Source organism: Dermochelys coriacea, chromosome 1 (assembly GCF_009764565.3).
Source record: "Dermochelys coriacea isolate rDerCor1 chromosome 1, rDerCor1.pri.v4, whole genome shotgun sequence".
In the NCBI taxonomy this organism is placed as follows: domain Eukaryota; kingdom Metazoa; phylum Chordata; order Testudines; family Dermochelyidae; genus Dermochelys; species Dermochelys coriacea.
The window spans coordinates 2,176,784-2,200,166 of record NC_050068.2 but is presented as its reverse complement, the minus strand read 5'-3'; positions in this window follow the sequence as shown (position 1 = coordinate 2,200,166).

Genomic DNA, 23,383 nt, shown 5'->3' with positions numbered 1-23,383 from the left:
GACAGTGGGAGCCACGATCAGCCGAACCTGTGGACATGGCAGGTAAACACACCAGTCCGGCCTGGCACGGGCTTTCCCTGAACAAGCGGCGGACCGGCTTTGAGAACCACTGCTCTAGAGCATTGTTTTCACTCGCCATTTCCACCCAGACAAGCAAGATCAGAGCCTCACTGTGTGAGCTGCTGTGCCACATATAGCAAGAGACCCTTCCCACTCCATGGGCTTAAATCCAAACAGACAAGACAGACCAACTATGGGTAAAGCAGGGTTGCGGTAACCCCACATCACAGGTGTGGGATGAGGACCAGGGAGCCCAAGGACTTGCCCAACATCACACAGGGAGTCTAAGACAGCCAGCAATTGTTTCAGGGCACCAGCCAACCTCTCTTCATTGGGTGTGAGGAGAAATGGTCCCCTGGAGGCAGGTTACACCCAGCTGCCACATGCAGGGGGTCTTGAACCTGATTTGGTCATTGTCAGACAGAGGAGATTGGACAAGACTGGATTCCAGCCTGAGCCAGTGAACCCAGATCTAAGCCCCGGTCCCGAGCCTTAGCCACAAGGCCAGGCCCCCAATCTACCACATGGCAAACTCATACCCTGCTGAATGCCCCTCCCCCCGTCATGCACCCTCTCATGCCCAGCCGGCTGCCCCTCTCAGAAGCTTTTACATGTTCCCAGGCCAGAAGGAACCTCTCTGAGTATCTCATCTGACCCCCTGCCTATGGGTACTCAGAGAGGCCTGGGAAGGGGTAGGAGGGGTTCTCACTACAGCAAAGCACTTTGGGAAGTCAGCTATGACCGGGTCTTGGTAGAGGCTCTGATGTTGCACTCATTATGATTTAATGAAAATATGCTAATGAGTGTGAATATAATGTAACTGGAATATGCTTCAGGCAAAAGGTCTCTTGTAAGGTATCATTACAAAGCTTATAATCTACTGAGTGTGATCATCCTTTTTGTATAAATGTATCATTCTTGTATATGAAACTAGAAATATGAAATGTAACTCTGAGGTCCTATTGTAATTATGCAAATTGTGGGCCATTAATGCTAGTTTGGAATCTTGATGGCTCCCATCAACCAGGACAATGGTTGAAGGTGGATGGCTCTGTTTGCAGGCAGGCCTTCCTGTGAGTCGGGCTGGGAGGAATGAGGGTTTGGGGTCTTACAGTGACATGTGATCATGTCACCTGAACTGGAATCCAACTTAAACCTGGGGCTTTTCCATTTAGAAGGAGGGGTGGGGACAGAGAGACAAAAGCTTCCCACTTTGTGCCAAAGCTATATATAGTGGTGGAACATAACAAAGGAGGCTGCAATGATGAGAAATCCCCTGGCTACCACCTGAGCTGAAACAAGGACTGTACCGAGGAAAGGATTGGGCCCAGACTAGAAAAGAGTTTAGTTTGTAAAACAAGCTTATTGGAACATCTCTGAGGGTGAGATTTACCTGCATTTAGTTTTCTATACTTAGACTTGCATGTTTTTGTTTTATTTCGCTTGGTAATTTACTTTGTTCCATCTAAAAGAACAGGAGTACTTGTGGTACCTTAGAGACTAACAAATTTATTTGAGCATAAGCTTTCATGGGCGACAGCTCACTTCATCGGATGCATAGAATGGAACATATAGTAAGAAGATAGAGAGAGAGAAATATAGAGAAAGAGAAGGTGGAAGTTGACATAAAAACTGTAAGAGGCTAATTAATTAAGATAAGCTATTATCAGCAGGAGAAAAAAACTTTTGTAGTGATAATCAAGATGGCCCATTTAGACAGTTGACAAGAAGCTCATCTTAATTAATTAACCTCTTACAGTTTGTATGGCAACTTCCACCTTCTCTTTATGTATATATATATCTTCTTACTATATGTTCTGTGGTGGAAACATTTAGCCACATGTTGTGTTTGGATCAGAACCAAGCCCGAGGCTCCTTTATTGATTACAAGCGCAGGGGGGTAACGGCTCTAAGTAGCTGATCCCCGACAAAAAGCACAAACAGCTTTTTAAAGCCTAAAATCACAGACAAATTACCCATATTTTCGTCTTAATTACCTTATTTGGAATATAGCAAAACAAGCTTTTCGCATTATTGACAGGTTGTTCTTTTGCAGTTATCGTTTCTTAAGCTGTGCCTCTGCAATTGCCTTATAGTGGAATTTTCCACATTTTTCATTGCCTGTCCAGCCCTAGGCCTGCCAACCTCGGCGCAAGGAAGCAGGTGGAACTAATGATTGTAAATAAAATGTGTAACACAGTTTGGGCAGAAGAACAAAAGAGCAAAAAGAAAACTAATTAACGGGCTCATGGCTATGAAAGTCTAGGCCCAATCCAAAAAAATAAAAGGGGGGGGGGAATGTGGAGGAAAAAGTCAGTGGATCCAAGTAGCAATAATATAACTCTATGCTAAACAGCAGTAAAAGCAACAACATTCCCATGGTGATGATGTTTTTGGACTAGATGACCTTCTGGGGTCCCTTCCAACCCTGATATTCTATATTCTATGTGATGTGGTTGGGATTGAATCGCTTTAGTTACAAAACACAATACATTAGTCTGGGTACACAAAGTAGACATTTTGTAGGCAGTATAAAAGGCTTTTTTTTTGGCTTGATATACATTTTGGAACATGTGAATTTGTCCCTGTAATTTGGAAATTTTTTGAACCTTTCCTAGGATTGAGAGGAAATTTTGGAATCGGTTAGACACTAAGGTAGTACAGTTAAAGGGTATTTGGAACCTAAGGGCTAATTATAGATTTTTATCTGCAGGCCAATATATGATATGATTGCCTGCGGCTGTGGTGAGATTAAAATGTACGTCATACAAGATAGTGGTCTTAACATGCACACAGCTAATATTAGCTTGGAAAAGTAAATGTCCTGTCAGGGTAGTTCCATGTTCCATACCCTTCCAACAAATGCCATCTTGAGCTGTGACAACTTTTCCTGGTTTTAGTTTATGTACACACTGAAGCTGTGGGGTTCTAGTGGCCAGAGTGTCCATTGATTTCCTATTTTTATTCATATATCGGGCGTTATTTCAAGAGCACTGACTATAAATCGGGTAGGCATACCAGGTGGTTTAATTTTCCAAACATCTTGGTGAATTTCCCAATTTTACATGCATCCTTTCCACGGACCCAGCAGGATTCGGTATGTGGAAGCCCACATCCCTCCAACTGGCCCATATGCTTGGAAGAAACACTGCAAATGTCTGCATTTTCATCCAGAGAATCTTTAAGTATGTCTTCCTGGCCACAGATCAGATGGTACTCCCAAGGTGGCTGTAAGGGCAAGGGGCCATGCCTGATGTTCAAGATCCCTCTGAATGGCCGTGAGCTGGTCATTCAGAACATCCTGAACTTTTGAACAAGCCTGATCCCACTGCAATGCCTTTTCAGCCCCAGCAATACTAAGCACCATATCTGTTACAAGCTTCTGTGTTATTCCACTAAGGGTAGAAATAATATGTAATTTACCTACTCCTGCTTGTATCTGGGTCAATTATGCTCCAGTAATAAGGCCTGTGGCTTTTTCTAAGTGCCCCATTTTTTTTCTCATGTTCTTGACTTTTATGGATATCCCAGATTGCTGCTACGCTATTTGCACTATTTCATAGGTGTTCAGCCAAGTCCCTTTTCTTTCTAGGGGAAACTTAGGCCCTTTGCTGCGCTAACCTGATGTCTAAACACCTTTACAAAAAGGTGGAGAGGCATCAGCATCAATGGCATAAGAAGGGGTATATTACAATAGGGTACAGGTTAAATTAACAGTTACTGGGATAATTTTAGTACAGGCAAAATTTCCAGTGGCAGAACAAACTTTTGGGGTATATGTTTGATTATTTACTAGTGAGGCTACTGATTGGTTAAGATCTAGAAAAATATTACGTTTCCATCCCCATCCTAAGTTTGTGAAGAAGGAGAGGCTGGGGAATATTAAAAGTTCTGTTTTTAGATAGTGTTGGCTAGCTTTTGCAGGCTATTTTTTAAGATTTCATAGTCTTAATTCACTTAGGTGTCTGGCAATGAGGCAGCAAGGGAGAGGTTACTAGCACAATCACCTTGCTTGGTTGGAGGCTTAATTATATCCTCAAGTGGAGAGGTTGTTTTCTTCAGGTGGAGAGGTTGTGCCTTCAAAGGGTCAGTGGACAAAGGAGAGGTTATCAGCTTTTTACCTTGTCCTTCACTCCTGCTGTTCAGAAGGAGCAACAACGCCAGAAGGAAAGATAGACTGATCATCAGTCGGAGAGCCATTACAGTGAGAAACATGGGCAGGTAGTCAATTCTTGGCACTTGACAATGGTTTTGATAATTAACAGGTCTTGATAAGGGTCTTTCAGCATGGGGCCAGCACCGTTTCTTGTTGATGGATCTTTATGTAGATCCAGTCTTCTGGTTTCAGCGCGTGGCAGAGCTGCTGTATATAAAAAGACCTAACACATTTTGTTAGTCCCTGACAATAAATAGGTTTCAGAGTAGCAGCCGTGTTAGTCTGTATTCGCAAAAAGAAAAGGAGTACTTGTGGCACCTTAGAGACTAACAAATTTATTAGAGCATAAGCTTTCGTGAGCTACATCCGATGAAGTGAGCTGTAACTCACGAAAGCTTATGCTCAAATAAATTTGTTAGTCTCTAAGGTGCCACAAGTACTCCTTTTCTTTTTGACAATAAATAAGCATTGTGTCATCCATTAAATGACTGTCCATCTGAGCCAGGGCCAGTGGGGGTGCAGCCTGCACTCTCATTGGGTGCCCTGTTAGAATCTCATGAGGGCTGATCCAGTCTTTCCATTGGGAGTGGCCCTCATATTCATTAATGCTAATGGGAGGGCATTTGGACACTTTAAATTTGTTTTAGCACAGATCTTAGCCAGTTTATTTTTTTTAAATTTCATTTTGACATTTTACTGTCCCAGCAGACTGCGGATGGTGGGGGCAGTGGAGATTGTGTTGGATCTGTAAAGATGCACATAGCTTGTTATAATTTGTCCAATAACATTAGGTCCACTATTACTGTTGTTACTCACAGGTATGCCAAATTGTGATACAAAATCCTTAAAGTTTTACAACAGTTTTGGAATCTGTCTTTTTACAGGGAAAGGCCTTAACCCTGTTGGGAAATATATTAACTAAATCTAACACACTTATAATTACAACATTTAGACATTTAAATAAAATTAATCTGAATATTTACAAAAGGTCCCCAGGAAGGGGTGTGTGCTGCCTCTCTAACCTTAACAACTTTACCAACATTATGTTGCTGGCAGATTACACACTGTTGGCGGTATTGCTTAAAATATTCCTTTCTTTACAAATACCCTTGCTGATTGCAGGCAAAACTGAGGAATTACTCCCCATATTTTCCTGTATTTGTTTTATAGGCAGGTCAGGTTTCAATTTTAAAACAACACTAATTTATTTTAAACTTATAAAACAAAGATTGTACACACCAGGAGTGGGGTTTTTTTTAGCTAATTTGCCTAACTTGTTTATAGTTAAATGATTTTACTTAAATAATCTTTTGCCTGGATTATTTACAGAAATTCTTCCAGAAAAATGCGCCCTTTCTTCAAAGGAATGGCTGCAAAGAAACCAAGAATTTTCTTTTCATAACACCTTCTTTTAACATTTGTACAGAAAGAAAAGGAGTACTTGTGGCACCTTAGAGACTAACAAATTTATTAGAGCATAAGCTTTCGTGAGCTACAGCTCACTTCATCGAATGCATTGAAGTGAGCTGTAGCTCACGAAAGCTTATGCTCTAATAAATTTGTTATTCTCTAAGGTGCCACAAGTACTCCTTTTCTTTTTGCGAATACAGACTAACATGGCTGCTACTCTGAAACCTGTCATTTGTACAGAGTTTCACTGCTTAATTTCCTCCAGTATCTACAGAGTTAACCTCTCACTTTCTTTCTTTTAACTTTCTCAAACTGCTGTTGCCTGTGTGGGCCCAATCCTTCTTTTTTTTTTTTGGCATTATTTTTTTTCATGAGCACAGGCATTGTTTTACTACCAATTTAGCAAGGAGGGTGGGCTTTTTTACTAACCCCACCTTTTATTTATTTATACACACCTAGTTACATACACACACATTTATTCCTCATATCTAGATGCATCTTATTTAACAATAACCTTAATTCTTTTATGTTTGGACTTAATACAATCTTTTCCTTATTTGAGGCGGTAACAACCCCTCAGCACTGGTGTTTTTCAGCAAAGGATAGTATCAGGGCTACAAACAATGGGAAAGGTAGGGAGTACAGCAGCATTAACAGCGGGGTAAAATGGGAGAGTTACACTCACTGATCGTAGGAATAATGACTCCTTGCTGAATGCAGGAGATAAGAACAGGTTGGATTTTTTCTTGGCCTATTTTGATAGAGAGTATTGCTGCACCTCGGGAAGGGGTCTTGCTAGGTTTTGGCGAATGTTAACAGGTTGGCCAGACGCAATGCACCCAACCTGGTTGGCATGATCAGCTCACAAGGCTTACAGTGAGCTGTAGCTCACGAAAGCTTATGCTCTAATAAATTTGTTAGTCTCTAAGGTGCCACAAGTACTCCTTTTCTTTTTGCGAATACAGACTAACACGGCTGCTACTCTGAAACCTAAAGGCTTACAAGGAGAGAGAGACCTTAGCCAGCAGTTCTGTTGCAACAAGGAAGGGCTGGGGTCAGTCTTCTCCTGTAAATTGCCAGGACCTTATTGTGAGCGGGATCAGGCACGTCCAGATACACACCATTTGGGGTACAGCAGATTATACAATTTAATTTACACAGCAAGTCTTTTTTCCCAAACAGTTAGCAAGTGAACATGGGCTTAGGAGGAAAACATGACGGTCAAACAAAGGACCAATAGAAACGGACAGAGGTGAAGAGACTGGGTGGGGAATAAGAGTATCGCCCACCCCTACCGCTTTTGGATCAACCAGGGCGGTAGGGACATTTACAGTATCCAATGACCCATTTGCTTGCAATAGTAACACGCGCAATTACTGGGTCCCTAAGGGAGGTGGAAAGTGGGGACCTTGGTTTGGCCTTCCCCTTCTCCCCCTGAAATGGGCGGCTATTACTGGGGTCCCTGTATTTTCTGGAGCTGGAAGGTCATTAACATCATTTTAATGTGGTGGTGAGAGTATTGGGTTTTATTCAAATTCTTATTTTTACTTTGTTTACAGGTGCTAATTTTTGCTCCAGTCAGCTTTCTTTGGGCAGACTGTGAGAGTTTTATTTAACAGCTTTTTTTCTGATTTTATTTAACCTTTTTTTTGGTTATGGCCTGGATTTTGCTTGGGCCACTGAGCTTCTTCACAAAGGCGACTCAGTGTTTCCCTAGGCATGACCCCTCGTAGAAGCTGGTTTGAATCTGCCCATGTAGAGTTATAACAATTTATAACAATTTGCAATTTCTTTTTGAATTTAACAGAGTCATCTCTTATTTTTGGAAAATTTTTAAGTAAATTATACAATTTTGTAGGAGACCAAGGTGCATGTGCAGACACCGAGGTCTTATGACCCAAAGCACCAGTGCCCAGGAATGGGCGCAAGGGGAACATTTCCTCAGTACAGGGAATCACTGTCTGAGGGGTGAACGTAAGGGGCTTCTGTTGCCTAATATTTCTTACTGGCTTAGTTGGATTTAAATTTTTTGCCAATTTTCTTTTTATCTCTTTTAATTTGTTAGTCTCTAAAGTGCCACAAGTCCTCCTTTTTTTTTTTTTGCGGATACAGACTAACATGGCTGATACTCTGAAACCTTTAATCGTGTTGTAAGTTTCTCCTGGGAGTCCTTGAGACTCCTTATTTGAGATTCACGGAGCCTTTTTTAAAAATTTTTTCCTTCTGTTTCTTCATGCCAATAGAAACATGCCTCACACTGACATTGGCTAGAAGTGCACTTCTGAGGTGCACAATCTTGTCAAGGTCGAAACTTTCCCTCTAAGGGAAACCATAACTTTAAATTCTCCCTACCCCTAGTATACCAATTCCAATTTTTTCAGAAACTTGCAAGTGAACTAGTGAGTGCCTTTTGGTGGGACGGTGATCCTTCTTGACTCACCAGCCCCCATTTGTACCTGGTGAGAGGGGAATCCTCTTGGATCCTCCAGCCCCCAGTACTTAACTCAATTCACTCGTCACACTCACACAGGGAAGGTTTTTTTAGGGCCTTCACGACTGTCTTACAGCCCCTCTTTAGCAAAGAGCATCAGCTAGTGTCACATATTCTGTTGCTTCGGGCGAGGTGATCAGACCAGTCAGTGGCTTTTCAAACCGCCTTCAGGCGGGAACCAGTGACAGGGGAGGAAAGAGGGTACAGAAACAGACCATCCGAGGATGGAAAGGATGGTATCACACACTCCTAGACCCAGACAGGCCATACAGAGGGAAACTGCTGAGGCCCTTGCCAGTCATGCCATACAGAGGGAAACTGCTGAGGTCAGGACCTGGTAAGGCAGGGATCCCCTTGGACCCTCCAGCCCCCACTACCCAACTCAATTCACACCGGTCTATCGACCTTCACTTTCACACTGGCACATGGAACCAGGTCTATCCACGACCTGCCCAGCCACACTCAGTTGCTCTTCCCGGGGAAACCAAACCTGGATGGGACTCTGACCCACCCCAAGGGCATCAGGCGTGTCTGGCAGCAAAAATCCAGATAGAGCATACAACTTACCAAAGCCCAGAGCCTATTGGTGATCCTCCACCAGAAACCCAATATAGAGGTTTCAAAAGGTCTCTTACCTTTTCAGAAGGGCCGGGGTCTGGTGGGGAACAGCTTGCGGTCCTCTGGCTCTCAGGGGTCGCTGTCTATCCGAGTCACTGGCACTAAGATTTGTGGTAGAAAAATTTAACCACCTGTTGTGTTTGGATCAGAACCAAGCCCCAGGCTCCTTTATTGATTACAAGTGCAGGAGGGTAACATCTCTAAGTAGCTGCCCCCTGATGCAAAGCACACACACAGCTTTTTAAAGCTTAAAACCACAGACAAATTACACATACTTTCATCTTAATTACCTTATTTGGAATATAGCAAAACAAGCTTTTCCTGTTATTGACAGGTGTTCTTTTGCGGTTATCATTTCTTAAGCTGTGTTGCTGTAATTGCCTTACAAAGGAATTTTCCACACTTTTTCTTATGCTTCATATCCACAATTAGCTTGACCAAAGTTTTAGGCCTACTTGGGGAGTTTAGACCTACTTGGCTCCACTGACTTTTTCCTCCACAGTTCCATTCTATGCATCCGATGAAGTGAGCTGTAGCTCACGAAAGCTTATGCTCTAATAAATTTGTTAGTCTCTAAGGTGCCACAAGTACTCCTTTTCTTTTTGCAAATACAGACTAACACAGCTGCTACTCTGAAACCTGTCTTTGTTCCATCTGTAATTACTTGGAACCATTTAAATCCTTCTTTTTATATTTAATAAAATCACTTTTTACCTATTAACTAACCCAGAGCAAGTAATTAGTACCTGGGAGAGCAAACAGCTGTGCATATCTCTCTATCAGTGTTATAGAGTATGAACAATTTATGAGTTTACCCTGTATAAGCTTTATACAGAGTAAAACAGATTTATTTGGGGGTTGGATCACTTCTTAAACTGTTTTCAGTTGAGCCTGAAGCTTTTGGGGGACATGGTTCAGACCCTGGGTCTCTGTTTGCAGTAGCCTAGTGCAGTGGCACTCAAACTAGGGCTGCCGCTTGTTCAGGGAAAGCCCCTGGCAGGCCGGGCCAGTTTGTTTACCTGCCGAGTCCGCAGGTTTGGCTGCCCTTCCTGCAACCACCACATCCCTTAGCCCACGCCGCTTCCCGCAGCCCCCATTGTCCTGGAGCGGTGAACCGTGGAGAGTGATAGCCGTGATCGGCCGAATCTGCAGGTGTGGCAGGTAAACAAATTGGCCCAGCCCACCAGGGGCTTTTCCTGAACAAGCAGCAGCCCTAGTTTGACAACCACTGGCCTAGTGTGTCTGGCTCAACAAACCAGGGCACTGAAGTCCCAAGCTGCAGGGGAAAATGGGCACAGAGGTAGTCTCAACAGTCCCAAGTGGGTCTCTGTGACCCAACCCATCACAGAGGCCTAATGACTGGCCTTTGGGAAGTAATGGGGGGAGTCTCCATGGACTGTGCACCGAGGAGAATAGGGCTGGCAACAGGAGGGTTTCCTGGAGGATGCTGAGTGGCTCAACAGTGTAGTACAGTTTAGCATTGCATTACAGGGTCTACTACCAGTGAGAGGACCATGCCCGTCTCCTCTCCTCTCTACCATTCTCTCTTAAGGAGGTTTGCTGTGCATTCACCTATCAGCCCCACCTCCCTGCTAGGAGCCAGGTGCCTGCTGGTGACTCTGTCCCAGCTTCTCAGTCTGCATCTGGCTCTGTTAATGTGTCCTACACTCCATTGCTGCTCCTAGGGGGCTGGAAGGGGCCAGCCATCTGACTGCATCTCTGGCCCCATTCCTCTCACAGGAGCCGAGGAAGTATCTGCCTCTCTCAGCCCCAATCCCCTCACAGTGGCCATTTGTGTGTCCTTGTCCTTTGGCCCCATTCCCCTCAGACGGGCCGGGCATGTATCTGCGTCCTTCAGCCCCAATCCCCTCACAGGGGCCAGGTGTGTGTCTTCATCTCTTGGCCCTATTCCCCTCACAGGGGCCAGACATTGGTACACTTCCCCTCAAGTGGGTGGGGCTTGTGTCTCTCTGCCCCATCCCCTGTGTGGGAATGGACCAAAAATGGGGAAAAGTTACTCTATTCTCATTGCCAGGGGATGCTGTGAAGGCCAAAACTATAACAGGGCTCAAAAAAGAACTAGATAAGTTCCTGGAGGATAGGTCCATCAATAGCTAGTAGCCAATATGGTCAGGGATGCAACCCTCATGCTCTGGGTTTCCCCAGACATCTGGCTGCCAGAAGCTGGGAGTGGACAACAGGAGATGGATCAGTTGATGATTACCTGTTCTGTTCGTTCTCTCTGGGGCACCTGGCACTGGCCACTGTCGGGAGACAGGATACTGGGCTAGATGGACCATTGGTCTGACCCAGGATGGCCATTCTTATATTCTTATGTCCATGTTATTTTTGACCTAATGGGACAATATGCATGTGATCTATGAAGGTATTTATATAGCCCCCATGACTGTAGTGGCTGAGCATCTCACAGTCATTAATTAATATATGAGCACAGCATCCCTGGGAGAGAAAGAAACGTGGTTATCCCCATTTTACAGATGGAGAACTGAGGCAGAGAGAGATGAAGTGATTTGCCTGTGGTCCAGGGCCTTCACCCAAAGACCAAAGAAGAGCTACAGGAATGATTCCAGGGTGGAAAAGCATGCTTTACTGTCAGAGTCATCATGCTCTCAATCTGTGTAGATTCAATTGACTTGGTCACTCTAGAAATCCCTCCATGGGGAGCAGATCCATTATGTGTGTGTGTGGGGGGGTCTTTAATCTCGCAAAGACATACAAGATCCAAAGACTGGAAGCTGAACCAAGACAATCGGGAAATAAGGTACACATTTTTAACATAGAGATTAATTGACTATTGAAACAAATGACTAAATGATTCTCCATCACTTCAGATCTTTAAATCAAGATTGAACTAGAGCTTTAGAAAGAGAGATCAGCCCAAAAGGTGCTGAGTGGGAGGCAGGAATCACTAGATGGAATTTTAATGATTCATTCTGGGGTGACCATCTTTAGACTACTTGGTGGGATTTTCAGAAAATGCAGATCACCGATCTTCTGAGAATGGGGTACCTTTGAGGTGCATCAGAAACAACAGTAACAAAATAAGAATAAGTAATACCTAGCTCCTAGATGGCACTTTTCATAAAAATGTAAGAACAACATAAGAATGGCCATACTGGGTCAAACCAAAGGTCCATCATGCCCGGTATCCTATCTTCTGATAGTAGCCACTGGCAGATGCTTCAGAGGGAATGAACAGAACATGTAATCATCAAGGTTTTCATCAGCAGATTTCAAAGCACTTTATAAAGGGGTCAGGATCATCATCATCTATTACAATGAGAATGCAATACATGTTCTAGGTAGCTTTAGAGGACAGGCACCAAGCGTGACAGTCAGTTCAGGACTAAGGGTCCAATCCTGCAATCCAACGCACAGACAGCCCCATTGTCTTTAATGGCATTGCTTCCCTGAGAATGGGATATGGGCACGAGAAAGGGGTTCCACACTCAGGATGGGGTACTCAGTAGGTAGAGCTTTGGGGCCATGAATTGCTAAACTTCATTAGGGTTCCAGCTCAGAGCACCTTAAAGAAAGAAATGCAGTTACAGCTGGAGTTGTTTCTGCCCAGCCTATTTTCATAGCACTGCCCTGGCTCTTGGGGCTACATTATATCTAGCCCGCTGAGTGATAGGTATCGCCAATTAATGCACTAAACCTCTGGTTCATGATAAAAAATGTTCAAGAGACCAAATAATCAAACATAGCCCATTGTATTGTCTAAGACAAAGTAGTACAATATGAAAAGCAGACATACATACCCCTCTTTTTAAGAAACAATTCTAATCTCGCAGCAAGTCCATCTTATACAGTAGGTGTGCTTCAAAATGTGCCCCTCAAACCATTTCCATTTATAGCACAGTTGCTTACAAATTGAAAAGCACTTTCTATCTCATCTGAGATCCAACCCCCCAGTTCCTTAATGTGTTATTCTGTACCTTACCTTACCTCTGTTTTGGATGGTACATTCCAAACCAGTTGCCCATGAAGTAGCTGTACTAGGACACAGGCTTGGAGAGACTAGATTTTTATCAGTAAATGTTGATAAATGTCAATTTCACCATATACATGTGACACAGAGACCCCTTGACAAGGGATCCCCTGCTCTTTGAAAACAATTCTCACCACAGCCCTGACAAATTCACTACACCAAAAACAAGTCTTAGAGGATATTTAACCATGCAAAATAACCTGAAAGCTCCTAACTTGCCAAGATTCATAATCATCGTGAGATGTATGTACAGGTAATATTTAAGGAATAACGTATTCATTTTGACAATGTGTTTTATGGGCTTGGAGTAGAAATAAGTCATCAGGAGATACAGTAATGTGTCTCGATGATGATCCATTCAGGCAAAGGAGAGCTGTCACCCCTCCTGTGTGACTGGTGATGCAGTGCAAGATTCAATTGTTTAGCCTTGCACAATACTAGGACTTTGAATGAAAAACCATCAGAGACAATGACAAACAACCAGAACCACTGCAAAGTGAAAAAAACAAAACCTTTACAGCTAGACAGAGGTTCGCTCTGTCAGTGACTAGAAACAAAAGCCTGTTTCCAGTCTAGCCCAGAGAAAGAGAAACACTCAGTATCCATCCGCTGAGGAAATGCTTTGCAGTGTAACAGTGTTTACATGAACATTTGGATCCTGGTTTTTGTGAAACCAGCCAGCTCTGCAACAGACTGAACATTGGGCGGGGGTGGGGTTTGGGAGTCCACTTTATTCGATAAGAAAGGTAATTAATGACGTGTAGACCCAGGCTTGCATTTTATGATTTTCTTTTTCATTGTCACCATTTGTTTCCACCATTCCCTCTGGTTTCTTGTTAAATTTTTATTGTTAAATAAACTGACATTTCTTTTATTACAAGAGCTCACACATGTCACGTGTAATTCAGGAGCGGTGGTTTGAGATAAAACTGGTAAACAGAGGCACACTGCTCTTCCGGGGGCAGGGAATCTGGGATGTCTGTGAGTAGCCAGTGTCAGGGGATGTATATCAGAGGGGACTGATTCAAAGGGACTTGGGGAGTGGGGTGCCTCTATTGTTAACCTGCAAGGCAAAGTCAGGGCTCGCCTAGCCCAGAGGAGAGTACTTGAGTGGCTGAAGGGAAGGTGGTGTCCAAGACCTGACTACCAGCCGCTACAAGAGAGATTCCCTCTAACTGAGGCAGGAGCTAATAAGGTGACTCACAGTCCTCGGTGTCTTGAGAACGGTCACACATAGACACAAATTGATGAAAAATATTTCCACTGATGATAATCAAAATTCACAGCCAGGCTGCTTGAGACCATATAAGCATTTGATTTAAGACTCTTCACTTTGTATATTTTGACATTTGATGTTGACAATTTGTGTTTAAAACTTCTTGAATCTCAGCGTCTGCTGTCATAACTTATTTATTGTCTGATTCCCGTCCTCCAATTTCCTGCAACTGTGGACATTTAAATCAATTAAAAAAATTGAAAAAAATTACAAATTCTTAAAAACAGAGATTATCTTTCAAAATGATGAAAAACAATAAAAAAACCTGAATTTTGCCAACCCCAAACATAGACCCTGTGATATGCTCCTGTTTTCAAATGCCAAAGCTGACATCAGCTATGCAAAGTGCAGTGGTTCCTCACCAGCTGGCCTTGGGGGTAGGTAGGCCTGGCTGCCGCACAGGGCCTGGCACTCAAGTGGGTGCCATGTTGGTACCTCGCACCCACCTGACCAGTTAACAGCCAGTGGTGCCTAGAGGCAGGCAGGCGCGGCAGCATCTGGAGAGAGCAGATGGACCAGGCTGCATGGGGGGCAACTGGACCAGCCAGGTAACTCCTCCGAAGCAGAGCTGCCCCTCCTCCCACACTGCCCTGCTCCACTGCCATCTGCAGCCGCCTCTGCTCCTGCCCCCTCTCCAGCCCCCTGCCCATGAAGTTGCCCTTTGCCAAGCTGGTGACCTGGAGCCTGGCGCCTGTCTGCTGTACGGGGGGAGGGGGTGTTGATGTCGGGGTATCCCTCCCCCCACCTGTGCACCCAGTCTCCGCTGAGCTGGGGTGGGGGTCAGAGGAAGCATGTCTGTTTTGATGCCTCTGGGTCTACATTGGGAGCTGCCAACACTGCTGTTCAGGCTCCTGAATGCTCAGCTTAAAGAGACAGCGTGCTGACACACTCACTGCAGCACACTCACTTTCTCTATGTCTCTCTCTCTCTCAAACACACACACACCCAAAACTCAGAGCCCTGCCCCTAGATACTAGACCAGGAACAGGATGAACAGCTGAAATGCCTGCCTATAATGCGTAGAAAGAAAAACTGCATTATAACGCGGGATTTCAGTCTGGGAGGCATAGCCTGGTGGCCTTATGCTGCCACTAGTAAAGCATCCCTGGAGTTTCTACAATGTAGACATGATAACTTTCTAATACAAAAAGTATTGTAACCAACTCAGGATAATTCTCCACTGGATTTCAGTTTGACGGATGAAGATGAAGTGGATCACTGAATTCAAAATTCATGCTTACCTAGGCACAAGGGATCACAATCTAATTTCAGTGGCTATTTGCAAACAGAATAGTTATGATGATAATTGGCTATTATTTAGGAATGTTCTATGAGATGCCCACAAAAAGCCACCATTCTGCAGTCATGAACTATGGCTTCTTTGGTGAAAAAAAGTATCATGGTTAGAGGAGATGTGACAACACTAATTAAACATTTAAAAACTCCCAATATAACCAGTTGGAAATTGGGGAAGATGATAACAAGGCGTACATATCCACTGAGAGGAAATGCAGGCAATCAATAACAGAAGGCAAAGTTATCACTGAAAGTATATGGGCCTCAGGGTTAAGGACAATAACAAGGAATTCTTTAAGCATACCATGAACGAATGAAATGACATTTATCCCAGACAGGTTTCAGAGTAGCAGCCGTGTTAGTCTGTATTCGCAAAAAGAACAGGAGTACTTGTGGCACCTTAGAGACAAACAAATTTATTAGAGCATAAGCTTTCGTGAGCTACAGCTACATGCATCCGATGAAGTGAGCTGTAGCTCACGAAAGCTTATGCTCTAATAAATTTGTTAGTCTCTGAGGTGTCACAAGTACTCCTTTTCTTTTTATCCCAGACAATATCACAGAAACGTTGATATGTAAAACAATCAATACCGAAGGATGGCAGCATTATTAATACCAAGCAACATGGTTTTATATAAAATATGTCTTTTCAAACAAACATCTGTCTAAAAATAAAGGGAAGGGTAACCACCTGTCTGTATACAGTGCTATAAAATCCCTCCTGGCCAGAGGCAAAATCCTTTCACCTGTAAAGGGTTAAGAAGCTAAGGTGACCTCACTGGCACCTGACCCAAAATGACCGATGAGGGGACAAGATACTTTCAAATCCAGATGGGAGGGGGGAAAGGCTTTTGTCTTTCTGTGTGATACCTTTGCCGGGAACAGATCAAGGATGCAAACCCTCCAACTCCTGTAAAGTTAGCAAATAATCTAGCTAGAAAATGCATTAGTTTTTCTTTGTTTTGGCTTGTAAATTCACTGTGCTGGAGGAAATATATATTCCTGTTTTTGTGCCTTTTTGTAACTTAAGGTTTTGCCTAGAGGGATTCTCTATGGTTTGAATCTGACTGCCTGTAAGATTATCTTCCATTTGAACCTTACAGAGTGTTTCTTTTATTTTTGTTTTGTTCTTCTAATAAAGTTCTGGTTTTTAAGAATCTGATTTTTGGGGGGGTCTTAAAAATCCAAAGCTTGTTTGTGTTCATCTTGTTTATTCTCAAGACTCCCCAAGAAAGGGGGTGTAGGGCTTGAGGGGATATTTGGGGGGAAGACATCTCCAAGTGGTCTCTTACCTGATTCTTTGTTAAATCGCTTGGTGGTGGCAGTGTACCAGGTTTTAACCTAAGCTGGTAAGAATAAGCTTAGGGGAGTCTTTCATGCGGGTCCCCACATCTGTACCCCAGAGTTCAGAGTGGGGAAGGAACCCTGACAAAGGCATACTGTTTTCTGATGAGATCACGAGTTTATCTGAAAAACGTAATTGTGCTATGTAATATTCTTATTCTTTAAAATTTGGAGTTAGTCCTGCATGGCAATCCGATTTTAAAAAGCATGATAAAAGGTGATGTAGCCCATATGAAATGGATTAAAAGCTGGTTAACTGATACTTTGTAAAAAGTAATTGTAAATGGGAAAGCATCAGCCCAAGGGAGTGTTTCTAGGGAAGGTTTCAGAGTAGCAGCCATGTTAGTCTGTATTCGCAAAAAAGAAAAGGAGTTCTTGTGCCACTTAGAGACTAACAAATTTATTTGAGCATAAGCTTTCGTGAACTACAGCTCACTTCATCGGATGCATTTGGTGGAAAATACAGTGGGGAGATTTATATACACTGGAAAATACAGTGGGGAGATTTATATACATATACATATATCTATCTATCTATATATCTATATCTATCTCCCCACTGTATTTTCCACCAAATGCATCCGATGAAGTGAGCTGTAGCTCACGAAAGCTTATGCTCAAATAAATTTGTTAGTCTCTAAGGTGCCACAAGTACCCCTTTTCTTTTTTCTAGGGAAGCAATGTGTTCTTGGTCCAGTGCTCGTTGCAGGTAAAATTTGCAGATTATTCAAAAATTGTGGGGTGGTATATTATGATGGGGACAATGCAGTGATGCAGACTGACTGGGTCACAGATTCAAATGGCAGATGGGACCACTGTGGTCATCTCTCTGACCACCTGCATAACACAGCCCATGGGACTTCCCTTCATTCATTTATGTTTGAACTAGAACAGATATTTTGGAAAAAAAATCCAATTTTGTTTTAGAAATTTTCAGTGAGGGAAAATCCACCATGACCAATGCCCTCATTTAAAAATATTCATCTTATTGGAGGCATGGGTTCATTTGAATATGTGTTTTAACACAATTGTGAAGTCCTATATATGGGAACAAAGACTGTAGGTTACATAAGATGGGAGACTGTGTCCTGGGAAGGAGTGACTCTGACCAGGACTCTGGAGTCACAGTAGCTAGCCAAAGGAACATGAGCTCCCAGAGTGATGCTATAGCAAAAAAGAAAAGAAAAGAAAAGACAATCCTCAGATGCATAAGAAGGAGAATATCCAGTAGGAGCAGGGGTGTGATATGACCTCTGTGAGCCCATTAGTGGAATACTGTCCCCAGTTCTGTTGTCCACACTTTAGAAAGCACGTTGATAAATTGGAAAGTGTTCAGATCATAACCTACCACACCCAGAAAATGTGCAATAGTCCAACCAGTTCTGAAGAAATGCAAGTGATCTCACCAACTACCATCCAGTGTCTGATCTCCTTCTTAAGCCAGCTAATGGAGGAATACTGCCTCAGCACCTTGTCCTGGCCTGAGCCATGACTGAGAGAGATCCAGGATGCCTCAGCTATCAGGCAGCACTGGAGACAGTTTTTTAATGAGCTTCTCAATTAAAGCTGTTTTAGGATAGGGCTACACTAGAAACTTTTGCTGGGATAGCAATGTTGGCTAGGGGGTGATTTTTTGCAATATTTCTAACCAGGCAAAAGCCCTAGTACAGATTTAGTTATAGCAGCATAAAAGCGCTTTTGCTGGTGTAGCTTATTTCACTTGCTGTCTATTTAAGCTGCGTCTACACAAGGAGGGTTTGCCAGTAGGGCTATACTGCCTCTGATGGAGTCTGGGTGACATGTGGAACCTTGTTTTGTAACTGACCAGACGCTAGTTGGCAGCAGGGTCATTTGCCCTACAACAGGGGGAAGGGAGAGCTCAGTGGTTTGAGTATTGCCCTGCTTAAACCCAGGATTGTGAGTTCAATCCTTGAGGGGGCCATTTAGGGATCTGGGGCAAAAATAGGGAATTGGTCCTGCTTTGAGCAGGGGGTTGGACTAGATGATCTCCTGAGGTCCCTTCCAGCCCTGATATTCTATGATACGGGCAACACTTTCCCCCAATTGTGGGACGGGACAGGGTAGGGCGGGGGGTGTCTGGCCTGACCTCTGCACCATAGAGTCGCCCCAGCTCAGAGACCCCTGGAGGCCCTATGGAGATTCCCCAGTCCCAGTTCAAGCCCTGCCTCGCCCCACCCACTGGAGACTTCCTGAGCCTAGCCTCTGGTGTGGCCCGGTTGCCACAGACTGTGAAGTCCTGAAGGTCATGCAGGAGCCATGCCCAGCCCACACCCGCAGGCAGAGATGGCCAGACCCAGTGGGAGTGAGTGGCCTTGTGATCGGGCCTATGGGGTCGCAACGCCACTCAAATTCACAGCAACTATCAAAATTTATGATTTCTGCAACCAAATAGCTGCCAGGGATTTTCTTGCAGCCGGATCTTTGAATGACCCCAGAAACGTACAGCACTGGAACAGGCTCCTAGAGTTCATGACCTTCGGCAAACCCTGCATTGCTTTTAATTTTTTTATAATAATGATCTTTCCCCGTTGTCTCCAGTTGTCCCTGGTGCATCGACCTGCCCAGCCCCCTCGGGGCACTAGACGCCCAAGCAGGAGGAAAAGCAGGGGACTGTTTGTCAGTCTCACACTCTCTGCTGAGGTGCAGCTGCTCAGGTGAGGCAGAAACCCTGCTGGATCCCCCAGCGATGGCTATAAACCTCCCTGCCCAGCGCCCCTCCGGCACTTCTCAGAAACTCTCTGGACACCTCCCGCTGCCCAGGGCAGTCCCTCTCTGCTGAGCAGGAGCTGGATGAGTTCAGGGCTTTGGAGCCCAGAAATGACCCTGGTCAGCAGTACCTGCCCCACATAATAGCCCAGAGGAAGCACAGAGCTGAGATGGGTGAGGGGGGATCCTGCAGGTTGTCCCAGGTCAGGGAAGTTGAGAGAGGGGCAGGCTGAGGGTAGGGGAAAGTAAATAACTAAAAATAAAAATAAAATTTAAATAAACAGCCTTAAGTCTAGATGCCCCAATAGTAAAAGTTTACAAAAAGTTAACAGAGCTCCTGTAGTTTCCCCAGCTCTCCTCTTTGTGGCGGAGACGCCTTTATATTCTGAGCAGGGTTGGTGGTTTGATAATATATGACCAGGCTGTGACTTGTGAGGGTCTGATTCTGCCCTCACAAAGCTTCTCCCGCCTAGGTCCCATTGGATCCAATAGCAACCGCTTGCACTGGCCTGAAGGTAGAATTTGGCTGGGAAGCTAGTGTCACCATATCATTCAATCCATCTGCATGGGATTGAAATTGTGATGATGATGTCTTCAGACAGCTTCTGTCCTCGGACACAGCAGCCCCTTGAAATGTGGGATTAGTTTAATGCATCAACAAGGGACTCTGTGCTTCACTGTCTATCTGCTGGGAATCTGCTGTCCCTCCAGGTGTGTGAATGGTCCATATCCCCTGTGTGTGTGACAGCAGGGGTCTCTCTGGGGGTCATTTTCCGTTACTTATTTTTAGTTCAGCAGTTCTCAGAGGCTGTAATTAAAACTCTCTGGCCAATTCCCCTGTCTGCCCTACCTTCAAAGAACAAAAGAGGTCTCATCACAAATAATTCCCAGCCAAACTTTACAATGTGCAGATCTAGATTCAGCTTGTACAAATTGCACCTCACTTGGGATAGAGCGAGCCCTCCGCCGGAGCCAGGCCAGGCAGTGACAAAGGCTGTTTCTCTCTCTTAATGTTGAGATACCTGTCAGTTAAATGAGAGATCCCAAAAGAAATGCCCACTCCCAAGATTATCCAAAAGGTTTGTTTCAGAATAGCAGTCTTGTTAGTCTGTATCCGCAAAAAGAAAAGGAGTACTTGTGGGACCTTAGAGACTAACAAATTTATTTGAGCATAAGCTTTTGTGAGCTACAGCTCACTTCATCGGATGCATTCCACTGAATGCATCCGATGAAGTGAGCTGTAGCTCATGAAAGCTTATGCTCAAATAAATGTGTTAGTCGCTAAGGTGCCACAAGTACTCCTTTTCTTTTTGTTTTCTGAATATTATAATTCTTGATATCTGATTTGTGTCCATTTATTCTTTTGCGAAGAGACTGTCCAGTTTGGCCAATGTATATGGCAGAGGGGCATTGCTGGCACATGATGGCATCTATCACATTGGTAGATGCACAGGTGAATGGTTTGTAATATTCCTCTGACAGCAGATAGGTCTTATTCACTTCCAGGTTAGCAGGCAGTGATTTATTTATAGGCATGTCCATAGTGCTAATTGGGACCAAGCTCAGACATTTGTGGATTCCTGCTTGCCTCCCCTCCCCCCCCCACATCCTCGTGAGGTAGGGGGTATCTTACTGACAGGGGAATTGAGGGTGCAAGAGGAAGTCTGAAGAGCACCTAGCTCTCCTGAGGCACAAGCTGGTGCCTTAGCCACAAGTCCCCAGTCCAGGTGTGTGCTTTGGGTAGCAGACATGCCATGGGAATGTTTGGCTGGTTGATTGGTTTGTCAGGCATGGAAACGGGTCTATCTGTTTTCATTTTTCTAATTTCCTGCAGGCCGGAGTTGATGGCCATCTTTGCCCTGGGAGTGTCCCCGCCCCCGAGCCCTGTGGGTGAGAATCCCAATGGAATAGAAATGGGCTCTTCCAAAATGTGACAGGAGGCTGCCATTCCAGGACAAGGGACAGTGTTGCGAATTATACCTGACAGGTCACGCACAAAAACTGTTACGAATTATACCTGATAGGTCACGCACAGTTCGAGTCTAGGCTGAGGCACACAAACAAAGTCCGCAACTGCAGAGTTCCCAAAGATACTAAGTTTATTACGCTCGAGTATGGTGCCCCCCTGCTAGTCAGGAGGGGACCCCGAATGCAGGTTATACAAAGATTATATACCTTTTAGCAAATCATGTTGCCCTCGTGCATCGGAAACCTTAGCCAATAGACAAACCCCTTTCTTATCTTCCACCTATCCCTGCTAGGTACATTCCCCTTGCTAAACTATTACTTTAACTACACACCATGGCCCTGAAGCAATGCACCAGTAACTTTTCTTATCAGGATGGGAGGCCCACTCAAAAGGCCAGGAGACAGGGAGTTAGGAACAGACAAAAAACAGACAAGGAGGAGGAAAGTTTTCACAGGAATGCAGTATCTAAGGGACACTCCTCCTGGTGCACGATGTACTTGATTTTAGACAATGATGGGCCCAAACCAAAATGGAGTCACATATGTTAACTTTTCCTTAACAACAGGCAGCCTCCAGGTTGGGCATCACTGCTCCTTAATTGTGGCCTTGTCTACACGAGAAAGTTGAACTAGTTTTTAAACCGATGTATTGAAACTGAGATACATGCCAATGTGGATGCTACTATTTCACTTTCAAAAGGGCTAACTGCAGTTTAGCTTAGGACTTGTCTACACTACACTGATTCCCAATCAGCTTAACCTAAATCAAAATAACAGAGGCGAGACACAGGTTTGCACCATTTGAATGAAAGCAGTTTAAATACACACTCTATATTAAACTGGTGAACACTCTATATTAAATACACACTCTATATTAAACTGGTGAACACTCTATATTAAATACACACTCTATATTAAACTTTTTCATGCAGACACATTTGGAGGCCTCATCTACACACAGACCAGGTCTACACTACAGACATATATCAATCTATCCATGTCATTCAGGGGTGTGAAAAATCCACATCCCTGAGCAGTTATACTGATCTAAATGTGCTCCCCCCCAGTGTTGAGAGCACTATGTCTCCTGCTGACAAAGCTACCACTTGGGGGGTGGATTAACTGAAGTGCCACAGTGGCACGGCTCGCTGTAGCACTGTACATGAAGAAAAGCCAATGGACTTGCACTATTTTAACAAAACTTGTTTAGTTAAACAGATGCAAACCCTTTTGTGGGTACTTTTTTTCTTGGTTTCAATCTGTCCCTAATCTTTTTAAACTAAACTGCAATAAGCCGCTCTTAGTCTGAAATCAACATGTCCACATAGTCTTTTGCACCAAAGTAATTGAATGAGTTTAAAACCACACTGTACGTTAAATCAATTCAACCCTGTGTATACCCGAGCCCCATGGTCTACTTTGTACCCAGTGACCCCGGAAAACCCAGGCCAGGAGCTGGTGGACGTTCTCGTAGCATGCACAAACCAGTAGCACGCTGCACTTACATAATGGACAGAATTCTGCTCATGGCTCATTCATTAAAGGCTGAGCTGTAAATGCCTGTGTGGTTAGTACTGACGGTGTGAGTAAAGATACCAAAAGGGTTCATTAGAGCAAGGCGGGCTACATCTGGAGGTGGAATTCCCAGCTCAGGGAGATGCACCCACGCTAGCTCTGACCCAGCTCTCTCACTACAAATAGAAGTGTAGCTGCTACAGCGTGCGTAGTGGGACAAGCCAGCCTCCCAAATACACAGCTAAGGGTTCTGATAGGCCTAAGCCTGTCCCCTCCCATGACCACGGTGATCCTGCTGTGTTTAGACAAACTCACAGACACTAGATGGAGCAGTGAGAACAACACTGGGGGAAAAGCAGGCATGGCGTGCCCTGTTTTCTCATCATGAAATCATGTGGTCCCAATCCTTTGGGCACTTTGTGTGCTCCCGCCAATGTCCATAGGACTCCTGGGCTCAGAGAGCAACCAGGTCAGACCCTTGGTATGAACCTGCGTCCTTCCTCCAAAAGG